Raw genomic sequence first — 19,445 nt, forward strand, 5'->3', positions numbered from 1 at the left:
TATGATAACTTTGAAGTTTTGTAACAATCTTTTCTTTTTCAGCCAAGACTTGTTTAAGATTAGCAATTTCATCAACACATTTGTTCAATTCAATTTGCTTTTCTTTAACCTTTCTTTCATACATTTCTTTAGTGATTAAAGTTTCTGACAATCTTTGATCAAAACTTTTGACTTGGCTCTTCAAAGTATCATAAGCTTCTTGTACTCTCTGACTCGACCATTTTAAAGAATCATATTGTTTTTGTAAATCCTGAAATTTAGATTCTTTCTCAACACAATCAACACATTTTGCGGCACATTTTTCTTTCAAAATCTTATTTTCTTCTTCAAAATCATGACATTTCTGTGTTAACTTTTCAACTTTTAATTTTAAGCTTTCTTTTGTTTCAATTCTTTCTTTACATTTTATTTTTAAAACATCTTCAAGTTTATTCATTTCATTATCTTTTATTTTTATAATGTCATCTTTTTCTGTACAGGCTTTGCACACTTCTATGCAATTCTTGCACTTGTTTTCATTTTTATCAACTAAATCAACATTCGATAAATCAGAAGATTTTCTTACCTCAATCTCTTCTAGCACCGAATCTTCTTTCTCAGCTTTCTGATCTTCCACTGCCTTCTCCTCTTCAGCCTTTCCTATCTCTTCAGATTTCTGTTCCTTTTCAGCAGCAGTCTTCGCAACAGCCTTTACTTCTTCAATCCTTCTTCTTTTCTCTTTCTCATCTCTACCACCTTCGGTAGACTTGCATCAAAAACCTCTCTTATCTTCTTTTCCAAGTCAGGAAAATACTCTTTATCAGATAATCTTCGTGTGTTGAACGTAGCTTGCCTTGGAAGCATATTTGTTACAGCTTTGAAATCCACTTTTGAAGGGTCGACAACCGGATTGCCCCGTGGATCCATGTAACATTCTAACTCTTCATTCCATCATTTGGCTCTTTGAGCTTCTTTGAAAGGTTCATCTAGCTTTCCAATCTCCCATCTTGCATAGTCTGCTTTCCACCACCTGTCAGGATCAGCATCAGCAACAAAAGCATACCCAACAGCATCTTGTTCAGGTAAAACTTCTTTGCTCCAATCATATCCTTCATCGTCGTAGATAACTGCAAGAGCTCTTGATTTTTCTTCTTGCTGTTTCAACCTCGGTGGCTCAGACTTGTTCTGATGGTATATCGCTTTCTTGTAATAATCTTCGTTGAAAGGATTCTCAGAATCATCAGCAGCATACGCATTTTTGCACTCGCGCTTGAAGTGACCTTTTTGTTTACATTTGAAACATGTCACTTTGGATTTATCAAAACCCAATTTTGTAGATGGACCACCAATTGACTTTCTCCCCGTGATCTCCATGAACCGCTGTGCTCGACGAACCGCACTGGCCATGCACCATCTTATATCCATAAGTTCCATCTCTTCGGGGTCTAGCTGATCATAATCTTCTTTCGTCAAATTGGTATTGACAATCTTCCCTGCAACGAGGCATTCATACGATTCAAGTACAGATGCCAAAAAAACCATCTGTTGTTTTGCCGATTCTTCGCTGAAATTCTGTCCATTCTTCAAATCTACTATGATATTACACTGGAATAGTTTCTTTGAAGCAGATTGGTCTGAAGCGTTTGAAGAAGAACCACTGTGAAAACCACTGTGAAGATTTTCATTGTTCATTGAACTCGAGCTTTCTGCAGAGAATGCTGTTTTTGGAGACCCAGCTTGTGGTATATTTCCTCTGTAATACAGTTCCACATTTTGCTGATAAGCTGGACTGTTGACTTTCGATCTTTTTATCTCCAACTCATGACTTTCAAGCCTTTCAATCAGCAAATCAATCTTTAAATCACCAGGCTTGATTGTATTCTTCAGCATAAGAGCAAAATATTGCCAATCTTGATCATTGGGCAATGCATCAAACAGTTTATCCACCATCTCTTCTTCAGGATATGAGATTTCATATCTGGCTAGCTCCATCTTCAGATGTCCAAATCTCTCGATCATCCTACAAACCGATTCATTTTTCATGCAATTGAACACATCAAACTCTTTACGCAATAATTTCTTTTTGTTTTTAACAATTTCATTACTACCAACACACTTCTTCCCTAACGCTTCCCACAAACTCTTTGAAGTTTTCTCCTGTTCAAGTAAAGAGATGATATCCTCTCTCACTGACTGTTTGATCAACGTTATCATTCTAGATTCAGCCACAACACTTTTTATATCAATGTCAGTGTAATCTTTTGGATCTATCAACTCTCCTCCCTCTTTCACTGGTTCAATGTATCCATTTGTCATCTTAACCAGCTTTCAGGAGCAAATGCTTTAACCCAGCCTTCAAATCTGTTTTTCCACCAATTATAGTCTTCGACTTTCATCAACTTTGGTGGCTTCTGTTGACTTCCATACATGTTTTCGAACTTCAAATTCTCCGAAATTTCTCTCGAATATTCTTTCAACTCAGATCTTCTATCTGATGATTCGGAAGTGAACGCGTTGTAGAATGTCTTGTAGAACTCTTCACCGTTGTTTGACATCTTTAAACACCTGAAAGTCAATGACCTGGAAGCAAACAAACAAACTTAATCAGTTTAAACAATATCAAGTAATTTGAAATACAGTAACACTCGATTGTCGTGAAATGATCTTGACACTTGGACGAAATCAGATTGAACGAACGAGCGAAACCCAGACTTGACAAATAAGCGGACCACTTTGACCGAATAAGCGAACCAAACTTTGACCGAATAAGCGAATTTGATTGGACAGAATAAGCGGATCTCTTGTTGACAAATGAGCGGACCAGATTATGTATGTTCAAGCGAACCTAGTAAGTGATTGTTCGAGCGAACCTATAGTCTGTTCGAGCGGATCTACAAGTTCGAATAAGCGGACCTAAGAAGTTCTTTCGAGCGAATCTCAAATTGTCTGGATGAGCGGAACTACACAGTTCAAATAAGCGAAACTAGGCAATTTCGAGCGGATCTCATGAGCGAACCTTTGAATTTCAAGCGGATCTAGGTATTTTCGAGCGAACCTCACGAGCGAACCTATCTGATGTCCGAAAGGGCGAACCTACAATCGAAGAGTATTTTGTGCATTTTGTCCATTTTTAGTTCGAATTATGATGTGAAACTTTCAAGGGTTTGTTATTAGTCACTAACACACATTCTATGAAAAATTTGTCCAATTTTAACCGTGGAAACTTGTCCAAATCTAAAAAGAAGGTGTAGAAGACAGAAAACGGATCAAATTTGAGCTGAACTATTCCTCCTGAGCTCTGATACCACTTGTTGGATCGTCGTTGACCCTGAATGAGTCGATCAGAAGAGTCGTTTATCTAATTCAAAGGCGGAATCAGTGAATCAGACGCTCAAACTAAATATAATGCTTCTTATATTGATTCTTGACAATGTTTACAACCTGGAAGCAATTTGGCAGCACTTCGTTACAAGTTCAGACCGTACCAAATGAAACAAACCAGTGCATTATTTATAGTATTCCAGGTTCGCTTATGTGACCATGTCATATGAGCGGACCTGTGTGATGTGAGTGGTTCGCTTATATGGACAATGTCCATATAAGCGGATCTACTTGCTAAACCACCACTTTTCATGTCTCGAACCTCGTGCACTCAATATTCTATCCTATCCTATTCTATTACATGAAACAAGACGAAGTCAATAGCCGTAGTGCACTAACAGACGCTTACGTAAAACCTACGTAAACCTCGTACGTACTACTGTTCTCGGGTTAAGAAGAACACTTATGGTTACCTCTAGTCTAGTACACACACACATGGGAAGCCCCCACTATATGAACATACAATTGACTTAGTTACTAATGCATGGTGATGCAACGAACTTACTATTACGAACTTGCTTACTGTGAACTCGCTCAACTAGTTGTTGACTCTCTGTTACATGCCTTGCAGGACAATAGGTACTCATGGAGCTTGCACGGGAGGCGCAATCGTTGTGGGAACATTGACTGTTGAGTTCCATGTTAAACATTTACACTTTATGAACTTTTACTCATGTTTGGGTTTTCACAATTATGCTTCCGCTATACTTTAACTATGTTTGGTTGTGACCAACTTTTATATTGATGGGTTGAATTTTATTTAATACTTGCAATGTTCAATATGATTGGTGGCTTGATCCTGGTCATGTCACGCCCCCATGCGGTGGTTCTCCGCGTGTGGATTTTGGGGGTGTGACATGGCACACATTTGTTATTAGGGGAATTGACCTGTAATAATCCCAACTAGACGTCATTGCCAGTCCCACCTTTGAATATTCCCCATGCCAGACTCACCTTTCACTTATTTTTCCTCCACCAGTCCTGAGTTAAAAAAACCCATTAAGTTTTTTTTCTGAATTACAAGCTGACGTTCTAGGACTTTTGATCACAACGAAGATACGAGTCGAATGATGTAAAACCTACCTTGAAATTGTGCTCCAAACGATGAAAACGGTGCTTCGATTCGGGTGTTACAACTTCCAATTAACAAAAATCAAGTCGTTTGTAGCATCGTTCCTAGGTAAGTTTTACATCAATAGACTTGTATCCTCGTTCTGATCCAAAGCTTAATACGTTAGTTTGTAATTCAGAAAAAAAAAACTTAACTTTGTTAAGTTTTTTTAACTGAGGACCAGTGGATGAAAAATAGGTGAAAAGTGGGACTGGCATGGGGAATATTCAAAGGTGTGATTGAAAATGGCCAATGACGTCTAGTTGAGATTATTACGGGCCAATTCCCCTTTTTATTATTAATATATATTTAAAAATTACATTAAATCTATTAAATTTAAACAAAAAAAACAATTAATACTAATTAACCATATAACATTAAAAATTAAAGACAATATAAAACTTAAAAAATTAAAAAAAAAATCCCACGCCACAAAGTGTCTGAGTCATGCCCGTAAATGTTAAAATACCCGAGGAGACCGACTTGGATGATGTCATCTTCGTTTAGCTACTATCGTCGTTGTCCACGTTGTTGAGAACTGCTTCAAATCTCATACATTCAACATGAATCATCCGAAAACGTGAATGAAGTGCATGTTTGGGTCGGATGGCATCACCCCTACGAGTACAAAGTTCTTGATGAACTAGTTCCCCAAAAGGAGACGTGTTTAACGGAGGCATTTGGTTCTCATGGACCGCGATCCACGATTCGCATAACATGATGTCCTCTTCTAAGATCCATGGAATAACCAGCATTACGCAACGTTGTGTGCGAGAGTGTTGTGGCATGTGAGATGAAAGTTTTAGTTTGAATGAGAAAATGGTGTAAAAATTGTGTGTTTATATAGAGTAAATTGTTTGAAAATTTTTTTTACTAGCCGTTGAGGTAAATGGCTAATTCCAACACACAATGACAACACGACACATGTGCACACATATTAACTCAACGCCGGTGGAATTCTCCAAGCCCTTCTCTCAATGCAATGTACAACGTCGGGTGCGATGTAGTGTATGTGACATGGAAATTAAGACAATCTAAACATGTTTAGCTAAACGGGTCGTGAGTGAATCGACTAAATGGGGTTCATTGGTTGACCCAATAAACATTTTTTTTTAAATTTGGTATGCGCGCGCGTATATATTGTTAAAACTTAAATTCACGAAGTAGTTTACTCAAAATCATACAAAATAAAATAGATTGAGCGTTGGGTTAACATTTTAAATGTAATTTTTTATATACATTTCTACTTTTAGTTGTAAATTTATACCTTTAGAGTAATAATATGCAAGTAGCATTAAAATAATTATAGAGTAATAATATGAAGGTGTAGACAATTGTGTGAGGTTTAAAATCGAATTTAGTGTATTTATTTGTGTTAAATCAGACACTTGTTATTAACATGTAATTCGAGTACTACTCATGTAACTTATTTCTTAACCGGGCAGACGGATTATATATTAATTATAACATAGATTTAAAAGGGTTAGACATATCATATGTTATTTTAGTCTAATTTTAGACATGTTGATGTGTAGACACTACATTTTAAAGTTTAAACATGGTTAATTTATTAAAGAGTTAAACATGTTAACTTGAACACCATCTGTTCATTAAATGCCTTGAACCAACTAATCTAAAATCTGTTTATCTCCATATCATGATGTACATGAAGTTAAAACTCCCCATGTGTTTTTGAAAATACACGGGTATGTAGTCCTAATGAAATAGGCGTATGCTTTGTATCCAAAGCCTATTATCAAAATTAGGTGAGAGGAATTTAGGAGCCTGCCACCACCGAATCTTAGTCAAGTTACTTGTTTTTCTTGCACTTTATTTTAGAATCTATATCTCTAATAAAGCAAACCATTAGGGAACACATGTCACCCAATGGTTGAAGCCAACTAAGCAGCCACATAGGCAATGAGATGGCAAATCTCAAATGATAGGACATGTGGCATTGCTCATATGCAAGGATTGGAAAATGCTTCTTTTGTACGCTTTCTCTCTCATCTCTCATCATTCATTGTTCCTCAATCAAAGACTCTCACAATCAGTTATACAGATGTATCGCAAACCCTAAATTCACAGCTTCTCATTCACGCTATACTCTGCTCCATTCAAAGGTCAGGTGATCTGGATTTTTGTTTTGTTCTTCTTCATTCAAATCCATAATCTCCTTCAAAGCTGCGTCTTCAATATTCATTGCTCTCTGCGTTGGATCTCCGTCTAATTCTGTATGATTGAAACATTGGAGCATATGATGACGAAATATGATTGGGTTCAAGTAAGTTTGATTCATCCAACTTTTTTACGATCTGTTAGGGTTTCATTTCATCGCTTTCGGTTTCCGATTTGTTAGGGTTTCATCAAGCAACTACGGTTTCCTTAAAAATGCGGACAAATTCATAATTTCGGAGATTATTTTTACGGAAATTAGGGGTTTCATCACACTTTCTGCTGTTAAATCTCTTCAATTTGTGTCCATGTGGATTCGAGGCCATCGTTTCTCCCATTTGAAGGTAAAATCTATTTACAATTCATTGCGAAAATGCTTTTATATATTAGGGGTTTTATATGCATGGTTTATGTATTGTTTTCCCCAATTAATTTGATTATTGATTTAGTGTTTTTGTTCATCCGATATACTATGCTAAAAGTTTTATACCTACATGTTTTGACTATTGATGTTTGTTATCGTCTATCTTTAGTGTACTGGTTGTTGTTCTTTGACCATGGATGTTTTGGGGATTCATAAGCTATTTAGATATTTGTGCATTCTTCTTGATTGTGATGAAGATGATGAGGATAAAAGTTGATCGAAGTGTTATGTAATTTGTGTGTGATTTCAATTCCTAGATTCAATAAAGATGTCACTTTGAAACTTTGTACAAATAAGAATAAATATGAAGGCCTGCTTGCTTGGTTTATGAATTGGCTGGTGTTACAACTTTGTAAATAGATACTCTGATGAAAAGTGATGGAAAACTGATAGAAACGACAAATTTTTTATGTATTGGGCTAATAGTTGGCTTTATATGTATGTATCAGGTTCTCGCATCCTATTGTAAAACTGGTAGTTTTGTATTTGATGACTTTGACTAAATCTCTTTTGTAATATAACCAGTCTTATATGTTTTCCAAGGCGCACAAAGGTCCGGGTCATTATTTTCAGTAATGACGGTTTACAACCCTACAATCTGGAGCAAAGATCCAATTAGGGATGAGCTCGGTACCGTCCGGTACCGAAAGAACCGGTACCGGTACCGAAAGAACCGGTACCGAAAATCCTCAAAAGTGGGTACCGGTACCGGTACCGAATATACCCAGTTCGGTACGGTTCGGTATCGGTACCGGTACCGGTTCGGTACCGGTACGGTACCGGTATTTGAGGGTAAAAACCGGTAAATACCGGTACCGAACCGGCACCGTACCGGACCGGTACCGAACCGGTACCGAAAATGTTAAAAGTCGGTACCGAAAAGGTACCCGGTTCGGTAAATTCGGTACCGGTACCGGTTCGGTACCGGTACCGGGTCCATTTCGCTCATCCCTAGATCCAATCCTCATTCACTTAACAGAGCAGTTGAGCTTACAGGTTCTTCACAATCTATAGCTAAAGTCGAGTAACTAACTAAGGTCCTTGCTGCTCTATATAAAAGTCTAGCCTTTTTTTGTTAGTATTTAATATGTGCAGTTGATAAATTTTTGTTTTAGTGATATGTTTTATTTTTACCTTGATGTTGGTTTTATGTATCATACTGGTAGGTTTAACTTTTAACCCTATTTGGTTTTGTGACTCAGGATGCGTATGGAGGCTCTAGCATTGTTTCGAGGAGGCTGGAGGTTACCTGGTCAGCAAGACGGGCTAAACAATTTGCGATTTAAGTGCCAAACAACAAGGTTCTTTGTATTTTATGTGCGTTTTATAACTGTTCCACTTTTTGTTTTTATTTTTTATTTTTTTATCTTAATTAGGTTCTTATTAGTTGAAACTAAAGGATAATGGCCTTCGTACTGATTTTTCTACATATTTCGGAGCTAGAATGTGCAATTAGAGCTAACAAAAAAAAAAGAAATTTAATCATCGTATTTATTATTTGAATAGAGCCAATATGAGGATATTATTGATTGTTTACACATATCTCAACAGCTAGCTTTTGGTCATCCTTTCCTCAATGACTATAAAGTGCAGATTTCTTCAATGTTGTGGATATTTGTGTTTTTTTACATCACCATGGATTTTTTTCATCATATTAATCTTATGCTAAAAGTTATGTGTTTGTGTGCTGCATGGTTCTAGAGTTTTATTAAATAGCTCAAACGGGGTCCAACAGGTCAGTTTTATTCATAGCTACACATTGATATTCTTGATTTTTCCACCATTTAGATAAGTATGTCACCAACACTATTGCTTTATTTCATCATATTAATTTTTAGGGATGAGCATTTGGTACCGCGTACTGGTGCCGAATTTCCCGTACCGAATTGGTACCCATTTTTTGGTGTTTTCGGTACCAGTACCGGTTCGGTATGATACCGGTAGTTTACCAAATTTTGCCTTCAAATACCGGTACCGCACCATACCGAACATTTTCAGTGCAAATTTCGGTACCGGTAAAACTGCTAATAAGTTTTGGTGAAGAAAATTTGCAACAACTTCTGTACATGATGGATGATTTTTGCAGGACTAAAAGTTTGCATTATTTTAATCTTTAACAATTAATGAAAATTATAAATTTACATAGTTCGAACGGGTAGATAAAAGCGTTATAAGTTTTTGTGAGCTGCATAGTTCTAAAGTTCTATTAAATGGGTCAAACGGTCAGCCTTATAGAACGGGTGAAACGGTCAACTTTATAGAACGATTCAAATGGTTCGTTTTACTAAATGGCTCAAGCAGTTCAATTTTATTAAACAAACAGAACAATCATTTTTTTCTTAAACGGGTCGAATTGGTTAATTCTTATTAACGGGTCAACTAGGTAAGTTTTAATGAGCTGGCAAGTTTGGTTCATTTTTCTTTAAGAATGTAATTTGCTCTCGCTAGGAGTACTACTAATTAATTGGTTAATTCGCATACTTTGTTGGAATCTTAGACTCATATCGCAAATGGATGCTAACGCCAAATGGATCCAACCAAATTGGACAATCATGATGCAGCCTCTCAACCAGGTAATTTTAACTGTGGCTTAAGCACACCTACAAATGCATTGTTTATCCATTTTCAAAATTTATTAATAAATAATATGCCAAATATGCCTGTAAAAACTTTATTATTGCAAAAGTACCGCAACTGGATGCCGTGGTCAAATGGACCCAACTAGATTGGACAATCATGATGCAGTCTCTCAACCAAGTAATCTTATGCCAAGTATTCATTGTTGTTGACTTCATACCTTTTAATGATACTCTACTTTGTTTAGTTATGCAATTCAAGATGGCGACCCTTAAAATGACCAAAATACAAAGGAGCACCGTTACCATTTCCATAGTTCTAATCTTTAAGTGAAACATTTGCTATTATGTTATATTTTCTTGGAAAATGTTCTCAACTTGTATGCAATTGCTTTGTGCCAAAATTTAGTACTAAAATTATTTGTAGTATAATCAAAACATAAGTGATCGTTTGGGCTTGAACCCGTGTGACATTGCTTTACCATATGTTTTTTTTCTTGCTTATGAGCATGTTATCTATCATCAAGTATTGCCACAAGGACATAGAAACTAACAATCAGCGGGGGTCATCTTTTACGACAATCTGGAAGTACTTAATGTATTAGAAAACCATTTTAATCGTTCAACATTTATGATGATTGTAACATTCTATGTTCAAGACTTAAGTCCAAGCTAAAGTCTGCTAGATTTTGTAAAATAGACGATGAAAGTGGTTCGATGTAACAATCTTTTTCCTTAAATTAATAATTAATAAAAATAACTTACTCAAGTCTGGGAAGCGCCCGAGTGATAACCTAGGTAAATTATAAACATGAATAATAACCGGACAATAAGTTTATAAGTTGGTCTATAATTTGATAATCCGTGATTAAGTTTACAACAACATTATAACTCTTCTTATAGCCAAGATATTTATATATTTTTTTTTTTGAATGGCTAACGTTGCACACCATGGGGATTGAACCTCTGACCTCTACTAGCCAAGATATTTATATGTCATATACATTTTGTATGTTTTTAAGTATCATTTAATGACAACTTTATAGCTCTTCTTATAACAAACGGTTTAGGAGGTTTTATGTATTAACAATAGACATGGTCAACTTTCAATCTTTTGACCTGTTACCTTAAATAAATGTTTTGGGTTGACCCGTTTAAGATATAATACAATCCGAGTAAATCATTCATGTGTAAAGAGATCAATATTGGCACATGATAGTATGATACACATTTATTTTGATATATGAAAGATGCTTTATGCTAAGGATTCATATTGGCCTTTTCCTTCTAGCACCGAAAGCCTATAGATTTCTGGAAACAAGCCTCCATGTGAATAAACTTGATAGATTACCGCTTGGAAATCGAATTAGTTTGTATTTGTGGCGTTATCTTTTGATTATGTTCCATATTAAATAGTTGTATTGTTAGGATCTGAGTTTGGATTGATTGTTATTTGTGTTTGAATTAAGATGGAATTATGAGTGAGTTGTGCAGCGGAAATTAAATGGAAGCAAACTTTTCACAATCAAACAGAAGAAATGCTTTCAATCATACATTTTCAACACAGAATCAAATAATTAAATTTATTTCAAACTTTGATTACAATGCATGTATGATTCGCAAACTCCCCCTCAGCCCGAGCTCAGTGTTTGTTCGTGCAGGAAGAAGATGGTGAATGAGCTAAACAGAACAGTACAGAGTACTGTTCTATTTATAGGCACTAGCAAACTACTGAGCATCTAACATGACGTCACCATGAAAGTGACATCTAACCTCCTAACAAACTCTTAACAACTGGCCTATACAAACACTGCTATGCTAACTACTGATTGTTACAATTCAATATATAAAGTAAACATAAACTGCTGCTGCATCCTTCCACTGCTGTGAACCCAACAGTACTTGTCATGATCAGCAGTGCTTGAACCAAGGCAGTAGATTGAGCAGCAGAGCTTTAGTTCTTCAACAGACATTGACTTGATCAGCAGTTGTAGGTCAGCAGTTTGCATGATCAGCAGATAGGAGGTCAGCAGATGTTGAAACCACTTCCAAGGGGACAGACTTACAACCAAACATCTGCTTATTCTGGATCCACTGCTCTGATCCAGTTTTGGCTTTCATTATCTGTTTCTTTGGCAGGGTTCAATCCCAACACTCTCCCCTGGAACAGATAATGCCAAAACTCTTCATTATTGTAGATCTTTATTACCTCATCAGCAGTTCCCTTATTTGCCCTTTGAGTTGCAATTCAAAGATTAAGGCATCTGTATCATCATCATCCCTGCTAAGTGGAAGATCAAGGAGATCCTGCAAATCTTCAAGACTCTGGCCAAGAGCTTGTTCCCTTGTTAATTTCTTCACTTCTCCACTAGACTTGAACACTGTCAGTACGTGGGTCTGTTTATCAGTTTTCCACTTTAGTACTTTTGAGCCTAGTGGGTTTCTTGGGAGATTTTTATTTGATGAGGTATTTGGTGATGTTGGCCTATTCATGACTGGTTGAGCAGTACTTGCAGATTGTTTCAGTTCAGATTCTTCTTTCATCATTAACATAATGCCCTTTTTTACAATGTCATTTCCAGCAATTAGATCTTGAACTGTTTCAGCACCCAACTGGTTTTGACTCCTTCTTTTGTAGATGTCAGCACCAGTAGGAGCAGTGGTTCTTTTGGCTTGCAGCTTTGGTGGTCGTTTTGAGACCTCTGCTTTGGAGTTGTCAGGTTTTTGTGGAGCTGTTGGATCTTTCTTCCTAAGTTCCTCCAACCTTTTATAGGTGGCCCTGACCCTCGCTTCTCCCCACTTTGACACAGAATTCTTTAACCCATAATCAGCTGTTACCAGTTCCTCTTTCATTCTCTTCAACTCTAAGGCCTTGTCTGCTTCAACTTGTTTGAATTTTTCAGGAGGAAACTGCTTGACCTTATTTTTTTTATCATTTCATGAATCCTGGCTACTTCTTTTTCAAGCTCAGGAATGGTCCAGTTTTTGTACATATGTCTCTCCCCCTTGTATTTCTTGTAGGTCATGATATTTTCAATGTAGTCTTTTCTCAGGGACTCATCTGCCCTTTCAGAGATTTGCTGACATACATTTTTGGCAAACTGCTCCATAGATCTAACCTATGTGAGTAGAAACTGATAGTTTTGTTGGAATTCTCTATCAGATTTCCCATGTTTATTTTTGATTGAGATATCCTCTGCCTGCTTGGCCTTGATTTGCAAATATTCTTCAATATTATTTGGCCTGGGATATGCTTCAATTGATGGCAAACTCCTTTTGGCAGGGTCATCCTCATAGTAGAAAGATTTGATCTCTTCCCTAACTGCTATGAGTTCCAAAGGAAATAAAACACCTGCAGGAGGTAATGGCTTTTGGATTTGAGCTGAAGAGAGAGGAATGGGTTTTGGAATTGTGACAAGTGCTTGGGATTTTGAAGCTGTTGGTGGTGGTGATGGAGAATCATCATCTGATATGATAATCTTTCTCCTTTTTATTTTAGGAGAGGCAGATGATGTTTTGGGTGGAACAGTGGAGGTGATTTGAGTGGCAGTGGTTTGTGACTGACTAACAGTTATTGAAACAATTGGTGTTTCAACCACTGTTGCCATTACAACAGATGTTTTAACATCTGCTGTCTTCTGCTTTATGGCAGGAAATGATGGTGGAGATGTTGTTTTTGATGGTGATAGGGCAGTGGTAGTGGTGTGTGTTGAAGTGGTGTATGTTGTAGTGAGAGCAGTTGTTGTAACAACTGAAGTACCAACAGATGTTGGAACAACAGAAGTTTCAGCAACTGTTTGGGTGGAGGTTTGATGTTGGTGGCTTTTGGATGGTGGTTTTGAAGTATGCTTAGGAAGGCTGGATGGTGTGGATTTGGGTTTCCTTACTTTTCTAGTAAGATTTCTTTTTGGAACAGGATTTTGATCATCCTTTTCACCAGAACAACCCTGCTCATTCAGCTCCATGAAAGCTCTCTTCTCCTCATTCCACCTTGATAAATCCTTTGCCGCTCTATCCCTTTTTACACTTATGACACCATCATCAAGTGCATTCTGGGTAACATCAACCTTTTTGCTACCATCTGGCAAAGGAATGTTTCTGAGCATTGCATCCTTTTCTGGATCAAGATATACCCCATTATCAATACCTTTCTATATCCACTCCTTAATTTTGTCCCCCTTTTTGGCATTATCTGAGGGGATTTCATCAATATAAAGAACTGTTGGAGGAGCAGTGCCAGTGGTTGTCAACAGATGTGTTTTTTGAGCCTTGATGTCTGCATGTGTGGTTTTGAAACTAGACTCCATTGCTTCTCTGAGCTCTTGAACATGTTTTTCATGCTGCTGCTCAGCCATCTGTTGTTGTTGGTGGAGAAATGGTTGAAAAAGATTCCAGAGCTCATTTGTAACATCTGCTGGTGGTGGAGCAGGTGCTTGAGGTGGAACAGGAGTGGATGGTACCATTTGAACTGTTAACAACTGTTGTAGCATGTCTTTGATTTCTACAACATATGTATCCAGCTTTTCAACTCTTGCCGTCAATTCCTGGTACTTTAAACCATCACCCAATTTAATGGGATCATCTGATTTCCCACTAGCAGTGGTTTTATCAGATGTTGAGGTAGGGAGTGCACTCCAAACATCAACAACTGATGCGCCTTTTTCTTGGTACTGGGGTCTTCTTCCTTCAACACTTGATAATCTTTTGATGGAACCAATGGTTAATACAAACTCACTAGCAGATAACAGAGGTGTTATGGAAGGAATTGCCTCCAAGGAAGTCTTATTGATGTAACCACTGTCCAAGTGTAAACCTGTAGGTTCAACACTTGTATTGGCTGCTTCACTTGGATTACCACCAAGAGTTACTTGTAACTCAAGGGGTGTAACCTCCTCAGGTTGTGTTGGTGGGTTAGCAAAGATTGATACATCAGGCCCAGTCTGTTGTTGAGGTATATTCTCATGGACAGGTGATTGAGAAGGACTGGTTTGTGCCAGGTTCAGATCAATTGCATCCAACAGTAGTTTGGTATTTGGTGGAATTGGGGATGTGAAGGTAGGTTTAGAAAGCGAAATTGCCCCGGGTATTGGGCTGTGGATGATGGAAACGAGTGCTTCCAGAGCATCATGATGTGGTGACCCTTGTGGTACAACCTGTTCTTTTTGTGAAGAGACATGAGGAGTTTCGTCTAGGGTTTGAGATATTTTTACCAACTGCTGTGAGGAAGTAGCAGCAGTGGTTTGTTGTGACTTTTGTGCTGTCACAGGTAGTTGCTCTGGTATCTCATCCTCCAGAGTTGCCTTTTTGGTGGGTTTGGGGGGTTTTTGATTTTTCTTTTTCTATGGCTTTTTGGTGATTTTAGGTGTGGGTTTCAAAGCAGTTGGTTGGCTACCTTGATCACCTTGAGCAGTGGGCTCAGCAGCAGATACCTGAGGAGCAGTGTTTGCTGCTAAAGTCTGCTCAGGCACTTCTGCTTGTGTTTTGCAAGGTGTTGACATTCTTGTAAATGTTTCAGCAGTTAAGCTGTTTATCTGAAAAGAGTCACCTTGGTTTATTACCGCAACATCTTTACTGAATTTTTTCTCAAAATAATAACTCAAAAATCTTGGAAACAGTAAAAATGATTTTGTTTCAACATTTTTAACCAAATCATTGAAGATTACCTGGGAATAATTGAAATTTTCTTCTTGAAGTATAGCATATCCCAGATTTTGAATCTTCAATGGTATTTCATTAAAAGAGGTGGTTTTATTTGAAACACACATGAGGAAGGTATGGAATAAAAATCGTGTTGCAGAAGGGAAGAAACCTTTTTGTAAGGTATCCCTCTTCATCATTATGTCTGCATACCCTCGCTCAACGAAGTCAATTTTTAACTCGTTTTTAGGGAAAGAAAGTTTACCTTCCTGATCATCGAGCTGAAAGACCTCTGATATGGATTGCGGTGTGATTCGGACTGCTTTCTTCTGCAGAGTAGAGTTAATGGCTATGACATCTTCTCCTTGTGTTTCAAGGGTACAATTTTTCCAAAACTCTCTCTGAGTTTGCAGGTAAATGGGTGCATCAGCGGTTAACAAAGTTTTATACCTTGATGCGTTGAGCATATCGAGGATGGAATCAAATGTGTCAATGGTGTCGGGTTTTGTGAGAAGACCTAGAAGATTATGAGATGGTTTGTGTGGGATTTCTGTGGAGGTAGCCTTTTGAGAGGCCCCTTTAGAAGATTTTGCGGATGTTTCGATTTTGTCATTTTGACGATGAGAATCGAAAAGAGATTGTGAAGAAACTTGATGAAATGTGATGGAAACTGCTTTGAGAAGAGAACTTTTAAGAATTCAATTCGACAGTGAAACCCTGTTTGGGTTTTGAAAATGGGGTTTTATGGAGGAAAGGTGAAATGCTGACGTGGCAGCGGTTATAAAAGGTCTGACCACTATGTACTGTCCGCATGCCATCCCCTGGTGAAGTGAAGGACAGTACTTTTGAACAGTACTTTTTGTGAAAACAACTGGTGAAGACAGTAGTTGTAATGGTAATGGAGAACAGTGGATGCTTTTAACTATCAGTGGATACCACACTGATTTTGAACATCAGTGCTTATCAGAGGAAAATGAGAACAGGGGATGACTTTCAGCAGTGGACAGAAGTTTGAAGTAGAGCAGACTTTTGAACCCATCAGTCGTTATGGCAGACTTTTAGGATTTTTAATGAAAAAATCATTTTTAGCTATTTTTAAGGATGGATTTTTGATTTTCTGAAAACATTTTAATGCTTTTATTCATAGAAAAACAAGATTTTGCCTGCTATTCCATGGATGTGTCTAATGCTTTTGTTAGCACATCTGCCAGCTGATCTTTAGTTGGAACATGATGCAGAGAAATCAAACCTTTTTCATAGCAATCCCTCACAAAGTGATGTCTGATGTCGATGTGTTTGGTGGTTGAATGGGAAACTGGATTTTTGATGATATTTTCTGCTGCCTGGCTGTCCAACATGAGTGGTGTCTTCAAGGCAGTGATACCAAAATCCAGTAACTGATTTTGAAGCCAGAGCAGTTGGGCTGTACAGCTTGCAGCAGCTATATATTCTGCCTCAGCAGTGGATGTGGAAACAGTTGCTTGCTTTTTGCTTTGCCAAGACACTAAGCAATTGCCTAGGAATTGACACCCTCCTGAAGTGGACTTCCTTGTTTTATCACATCCAGCAAAGTCACTATCTGAGAAACCGGAAAGCTCAATTTTACCATCAGCTGGATACCAGATACCAAGTGTGGGAGCACCTTTGAGGTATCTGAATATCCTTTTTACAGCAATAAGGTTTGACTTTCTAGGGGCTGATTGGGATCTTGCACAGACACATGTTGCAAACATGATATCTGGTCTAGATGCAGTTAGGTATAATAAAGACCCAATCATGCTTCTATATAAGGTCTGATCAACCAAATCATCCTTTTCTTTAGACATGACCAATTTATTGGTTGCAATGGGTGTACTACATGGCTTACAATCATCCATATCAAATTTCTTTAAAAGTTCTTTGGCATATTTGCCTTGATGGATGAAAGTACCATTTTGAAGCTGCCTTACTTGGAGACCAAGAAAGCACTGGAGTTCACCCATTGCACTCATTTCAAACTCAGCTGTCATGAGTTGCCTGAACTCTTCACACATTTTATTACATGTGCTTCCAAAAATGATGTCAAACACATAAATTTGGACAATCATCAAATCCTTCCCTCTCCATTTTAAAAACAGTGTTTTATCAATCCTGCCTCTGGTGAAACCAATGGAAAGTAAAAAGGTGGACAGAGTTTCATACCAGGCCCTTGGTGCTTGTTTCAAGCCATACAAAGCTTTATTTAGCTTGTAGACATGATCTGGATTAAATGGATCCTCAAAACCTGGAGGTTGACAAACATAAACCTCCTCTTGAATTTTACCATAGAGGAATGCACATTTGATATCCATTTGATACACCTTGATGTTGTGGTTGACAGTAAAGGCCAGAAAGAGTCTGATAGCTTCTAGTCTTGCTACAGGGGCAAATGTTTCATCATAGTCAATGCCCTCTTCCTGTCTGTAACCTTGAACCACAAGCCTGGCTTTATTCTTGACAACAATACCCCTTTCATCAGTTTTATTTTTGAAGACCCATTTTGTGCCAATAGGGCTCACACCTTCTGGCAATGGAACAAGCTCCCATACTTGTTGTCTTCTAAACTGTTGGAGCTCCTCTTGCATGGCTTCTACCCAGCTGTTGTCTTTCAGTGCCTCTTGGTACTTGACTGGCTGATGGAGTGATAGAAAACCTGCAAAAAGACAAATGTTTTGGGATTGCCTTCTGGTGAGCACCCCTTCATTGATGTTGCCAATGATTTGATCTGGTGGATGAGATTTCAAGAAGATGAGCTCTCCTTGGTATGGAATAATGGCAGTGAATGGTGAAGGTTGCAGATGTGTATCATCTGAGCTAACCACTGCTGGTGACTTTGATGACCCAGCAGTGGCTTCAAAAGGTGGTGGCATAGGGGGTAAAGGTGTGGACACCTGCTGACTTTGATCCACTGTTTGAGGACTTTTGTCAGCAGTGTTTGATGAGGTGGAAGCAGTGGTTAAAGGGTTACTTTGGTCAACAACTGTTGAGGTAGCAATGGTTGAGCTTTGACAACTGTTTTGAACAACTGATGCTCTCCCTATTGAAGCAGACTTTTGAGGAATGATGATCTCATATCCATAGTCTGATGATGAATCTTCTGATGGACCTGCACTGTTAGTCTTGACAGCAGTATTTTCAAAAGTGAATTTTTCAAGATCAAACAATTCTGCAGGATTTGCAGGGATTTTCATTGATGAAAGTTCATTGAACTTTACATTCAAAGTCTCTTCCACTGCTTTGGTCCGTGTATTGAATACTTTGTAGGCCTTAGCAGTGGTTGAGTATCCCAGGTGGTATCCCATATCAATTTTGGCTGCAAACTTTGAGATAGAATCTTTTAAGTTTAGAATGAAACATGGACAACCAAAAACTTAGAAATATGAGATTAATGGCTTTATTTTATACAGAATTTCATAAGCAGTCTTTTTGTGCCTAGGGTTGATTAAAACTCTGTTTTGGACATAGCAAGCAGTATTTACTGCCTCTGCCCAAAAAGTTAATGGCAAACCTGAATCTACAAGCATGGTTCTGGCAGCCTCAATCAACGTTCTGTTCTTCCTTTCAACAACCCCATTTTGCTCTGGTGTTCTAGGGATGCTGTACTGCCTTACAATCCCTTTCTTTACACAGAAGGCATCCAACTCCTTATTTTTGAATTCTGTGCCATTGTCACTCCTGAAGACTTTTACTGGAAGGTCAAATTGCTTTTCAACCTGTGTCACAAAGTCTTGCAAAATGCCTGCATTCTCATCTTTTGAGTGTAAAAAGAAGGTCCATGTAAACCTAGAGAAGTCATCAACAATAACCAAGCAATATCTTTTCTTTTTGAGACTCATGACTTGCACTAGGCCAAACAAATCCATGTGCAGCATTTGCAAACACTAGGTTGTTTTGGACTCTTCAATGGGCTTGAAAGAGCTTTTATGCTGTTTTCCTTTTAAACAGGAAACACAGTGTTCAAGACATGAAAACATTTTTTGTGGTAAGCCTCTCACTAAGCCATTTTTTGAAATTTCATTGATTGTCTTGAGATTTGTCTGTCCCAGTCTTTTGTGCCATAACTCTGTCTCTTTGTTAGAGGCAGCTGAGAACAGATAGGCATCAGCTCTGGGACACTCTCTTGACATGTCAACAACATAAAAAT

The 19,445-nt window shown here is 37.9% G+C and overlaps 1 long non-coding RNA gene across 1 annotated transcript; it reads left to right on the forward strand.

Moving 5' to 3' along the window:
• Window positions 1-8,023: 8,023 nt before the first annotated feature.
• Window positions 8,024-9,563, forward strand: LOC110928068. Its single transcript, XR_002586111.1, has 3 exons — window positions 8,024-8,107; window positions 8,273-8,371; window positions 8,772-9,563. It is a non-coding gene; the product is annotated as an uncharacterized LOC110928068 (long non-coding RNA).
• The last annotated feature ends 9,882 nt before the right edge of the window (window positions 9,564-19,445 follow it).

The sequence above is a fragment of the Helianthus annuus genome, chromosome 3, assembly GCF_002127325.2.
Source record: "Helianthus annuus cultivar XRQ/B chromosome 3, HanXRQr2.0-SUNRISE, whole genome shotgun sequence".
Lineage (NCBI taxonomy): Eukaryota > Viridiplantae > Streptophyta > Magnoliopsida > Asterales > Asteraceae > Helianthus > Helianthus annuus.